General features: G+C 36.1%; 1 pseudogene; it reads right to left on the minus strand.

Moving 5' to 3' along the window:
* Nucleotides 1-1,585: 1,585 nt before the first annotated feature.
* LOC143649527 (guanine nucleotide-binding protein G(I)/G(S)/G(O) subunit gamma-5 pseudogene) lies at nt 1,586-1,732 on the minus strand (annotated as a pseudogene).
* Nucleotides 1,733-5,017: the final 3,285 nt, after the last annotated feature.

Raw genomic sequence — 5,017 nt, forward strand, 5'->3', positions numbered from 1 at the left:
CTATTAATATGAAGGATATATCACATCTAATATAAATCACACTCCCATCTTCCATCTCCATACCACACACATAGCTATTTAATATAAAGGTAGTGAAGGAACTGTACAACCACAATAAAAACTTTCATTCAGAAAAGCAAAGAATGATGACTGTAGCACAGACATTTTGAAGGGTCCCTAAACAGAAAATGAGGGGGAAATTCCTTAATTAGCACTTGAGTTTAATCTGTGGGAACACCTCCCTTATCCATTGTTTCTCCTGGCCTTTGCCTCCACCCTATGGAAAGTTCTTCCTTGGTCATTACCTTCTCTAGCCACACCTGACATTGATTAGGCCCTCCTTGGGGATTATAAAATCCTTGGAAGCCTGATTCCTGCTTCAGTAGGAAGGTCATACCCCAATCTGATCTTTATGCTTGGTCTTCCTAATTGTTGGTCCCTCAAATACATTTCAATTTTATTACCTACTGTTAGGGATGTAAAGGAAGTCATTTTTTCAATACTGTCTGCCTCCAAATTTCCATACTTTCTTCATATTCTTTTTTTTTTTTTTTTTTTTTTGCATGGGCAGGCACTGGGAATTGAACCCAGGTCTCTGGCATGGCAGGTGAGAACTCTGCCACTGAACCACAATTGCCTGCCTTTCATACTCTTTTCTTTCTTTTTTTTCCCCTAAGTATCTTACTGTATGCTGTCACCAATATATATAAAATAATTACATATATGAAATAGAAACTCATGATGTCCTGGTTTGAAAGGATTATGTACCCTCAAAAAGTCATGTTTTAATCCTGATCTCATCATGTGGAGGCAAACTTTTCTCCTACTCCCTATTCAATAATATAGGTTGGAAATTTGATTAGGTTATCTCCAGGGAGTTGTGACTCACTCAACTGTGGATATGAACTTTTGAATAGAGGAAGATGTGACTCCACCCATTCCAGGTGGGTCTTGATTACTTTACTGAAATTCTTTAAAAGTGAAAGCATTTTGGAAAAAAGTCTTGAGATTCTGAGAGAGCAGAAAACGATGACAAGAATGAGAGATTCCAAGAAAACAGAGTCCACCAACCAGTGACCTTTGGAGAGGAAGGAGAATGCCCCCGGAGAGCTTCATGAAGCAAGAGGCCTGCAGAGGAAGCTAGCAGATGTCACCATATTCACCATGTGCCTTTCCAGTTGAGAGAGAAACCTTGAACTTCATCAGCTTTTCTTGAGTGAAGGTAACCTCTTGCTGGTGCCTTTATTTGGACATTTTTATAGACTTGCTTTAATCGGGACATTTTCATGGCCTTAGAACTGTAAACTTGAAATTTGTTAAATTCCCCTTTTAAAAAATCCATTCCATTTCAGGCATATTGCATTACAGCAGCTAGCAAACTAGAACACATGAAAATTCAGAGAAGTGGATGTTAAAGACTGATAAAGGTAGAAATGTGTATAGTTTGGCATATGTGTTACAGGGATAAACCTTTGTACAAGCTTCAAATTTAGTCTTCCTTTGAATAATCACTGCTTCATGAAAAGTGGTCTAGAAAACTTTTGAGAGATTCATTTTACTACAGAAAGGAACAAACTTGCTGGGGTCAGAAAAGATTTGCACTTGAAGAAACTCCAGTCAACAGGGGATCGTGTGGAGCTTCCTGGAGACAGAATTGTTTCAAGTCTGCAGCTGCCAGAGAAACCTTAACATGGCTGAGTCCAGGCAGGAGCTGCTGAACCACCTTCTTCATAGCAGTGATGCTGGAGAAACCATACGTGGCACGAGCAAGAACAGGGCAACTTGTCAGGCCATACATTGAGTTAGTCTGTGGGGCCAGACTGCCAAGCAGTGTAGGTCTCTTTTATTTCTTGAGTCAGACCTAGAAATAATGGATGTCACTTTTCATCTACAATCTATGGGCCAATGGGCCAAACATCAGTCTCATGGCCACACCCAACTTCACAAAAGGCTTAGAAATGAAGTCCAGCTGTTGTGCCCAGCAAAAAGGGAAATAAACCCCCTACATGCGATGTGACTCCCAGGGGTGTAAATCTCCCTTGCAATATGGGACAGGACTCCCAGGATGAGCTGAGACCCAGTATCAAGAGATTGAGAAAGCTTTCGTGACCAAAAGGGGAAAGAGAGAAATGAGACAAAATATAGTTTCAGTGGCTGTGAGATTTCAGAGTTGAGAGTTGTTCTGGAGATTATTCTTATGCATTCTATGCATACCCCTTTTAAGTTTATGGTGTATTGGAGTGGCTGGAGGGAAGTACCTGAAACTGTTAACTATATTCCAGTAGCCTTAATTCTTGAAGACACCTGTATTACTATATAGCCTTTACAATGTGACCATGTGATTGTGAAACCTTGCACCTGGTGCTCCTTTTATTCAGGGCATGGACAAAACAGTAAAAAAAATATATATATATATAGGATTAAAAATAAATAAATAAATGAATAAATAAATAATGTGGGGTGGATAAGGGGTAAAAAAATTGGGTAGATTGAAATACTAGTGGTCAATGAGAGAGAGAGGTAAGAGATATGGGATGAATGAGGTTTTCTTCTTTTTTATGTTTTATTTCTTTTTTCTGGAGTGATGCAAATGTTCTAAAATGATCATGGTGATGAATACACAACTTTGTGATGATATTGTAAGCCATCGATTGGACTGTATGTATGTGAAGATTTCTCAATAAGGAAAAGAACAACAACCAAAAAGGAAATGAGTTTGGTTAAAATCCAGTTTCTGCATAACCTTTAATTAAGTATGAGGAATTTTTAGGATTTGGAGAGTGGGTTTTTGTTTTGCTTTTTTTTGTTTTATGATTTCATGATAGAGAAGAAGACAATGACAAGGAAGTCTCAGAACTACTATAAAGAATATATATTTTTATCAGTATTACATTTTTGAGAGCTTTTGTTCTGCTATTAGTTTTATTACCTAATGTGAAAAATATGAAAAAATAGTATAATTTTGAAGGAATAAAAAAATGTATTCTCCTCTATCTTTTCTGTTATAGATTTGTGATCTTACATTTTGAGCATGCTTCTTATCTGCCTTCTCCCCTACCCCCACCCCCCACCACTCTTAGCTCCTGAAAGGCAGTTTTAACTGTTATATCCACATACCAATCTTGGTAAATGTTCAAGATTCAGGGAAGTAACAGAGGATGTGAAAAGAGAATGAATACAGGCTTATGCATTTTTAAGAAATTAACAGATAATTCATAATATCACTTGAAATCAACTGCATTTATGGAGATGCTTAAGCATTTAAAGAAACATGTTTCCATGATAATATGGATTTTTCTTTGATGAAAACTACAAAATCATTGGGTTAAATTATCTTTTTCATTTATATATGAATGACAAGTGTGTGGTATTTTTTTCATTCAGAAGTCCCAGAGGCAATGAGGACAGGGATTGCAGGAGGTTGGTGTCGGTGGCACCACGGCACAGGATAGGATTTTCCACTAATGCACTCCAGATTCCACCTCCTGCTAATATATTGGTTGAGAGGAGATTCAGGAAAGGGAACTTACTGGGAGACTCTACATCTAAAGAATATTCCTTATAGTTGAAGGTAGAACCAGGAGCAGGAACTAAAATGTCAACAGCTTAAATATCTCCTTTAATGTAAGTTTCTCAGGACGAACTAGCAAAGAGTAATATTTGTCCATGTCTCTTTAAAGGACTAAGCCTATTATAGCTTTAACTTCTAATAGATGACCTGTGCAAAACTAAGAAAATGGCTTCAGTGTGAATCACCTTCAAGGTTATTACCCATGGGAGTTAGGCTTTTGTATGTGGAAAACTTCTCCAAGTTTTCTTCTGGAATGCAAAGAAAATTAGGCAGTAGTTCTCATTTCTCTGCCCTCATAGAAAGTATATATTGCCTTTCTCAATTACTCAGCCGATTATGGCTACGTTTGATTTTCTCTGACTAACAACAGACTAAGTATTCTTTATTATGTATATCTATCATATGCATCAGAACCACTTCTACAACAAAATTCCATCACCACATTACAAATTGGACAAAATGTTAAAGCATCTTAATTCAGTAATTCTCTGCATTGAAATGGGAAAATAAAATGAAGAATTCTATTTCACTTTAACTAGTACAGATTTGTAACTAGAATTAGAATGTTTTTTCCATTGAGTCATTAAAGCTCAGATTCTACCATCCATTTAATTTTATCCTCATTATACATTTTATTTTTACTACTTACCACAGACTTAATGATTCCAAATATATAGTTCTGTCAGTTCAGGACATTTGCAGTAAGCATTTTTTCTTCACCTTGATTATGGCATAGAAAATCTTTAGAGAATTATACAAAATCTATACTATTCAATCCATTTTTAATTCATGCCTCCAAATTAATGGTTTCTAAATTAGACAACAAAAAACTGAAAAGGAAAAAAATAGAGGGTACAGTATTTTTCATCTAAAGGTACACTGCTCTAAGAGATGTTAAACAGTTGAGCTGGATTTTAATGAATTCTGAGATAGGTTTTAATTAGGGTTGACATATGAACTGAATAGTCCTACAGTGCCCTATACATGAAGGGTTCTTTTTAAAACTAAAACCTAGAATTATTATGTGTAATTAGTGTTATAAATGAAAAGATACTAATGGCACATTCTTGATGCCAGGAGAATACTAATCCAAACCTCATTCCTAACAGGTTTCCAGCTCACATTGGCTGCCATTTGAGAACTGGGACATGTTTCACAAAAGTGAACATTTGGGCATCTAATCGGTAAACAAAAGGTGCAAGGACAATTTGTTTCTTCTTCTTCTTTTTTTTTTTTTTTGATTTTTACTTTGATTTCTTTCACTTTATTTAATTGCAATTTTCTGGCATTTATTTATTTTTGTATAATGTTCCCTCAATTTTGTGATCCAACATGAATGGAGGAAGCCATTCAACATAAAACTTGCTTCAGCCCCTGGATGGCACCTTTCACTTTACATCATGTTACACTGTTCTGTGATTAACTCACATCAATCTTCTGTTCAAA

The sequence above is a fragment of the Tamandua tetradactyla genome, chromosome 11, assembly GCF_023851605.1.
Source record: "Tamandua tetradactyla isolate mTamTet1 chromosome 11, mTamTet1.pri, whole genome shotgun sequence".
In the NCBI taxonomy this organism is placed as follows: domain Eukaryota; kingdom Metazoa; phylum Chordata; class Mammalia; order Pilosa; family Myrmecophagidae; genus Tamandua; species Tamandua tetradactyla.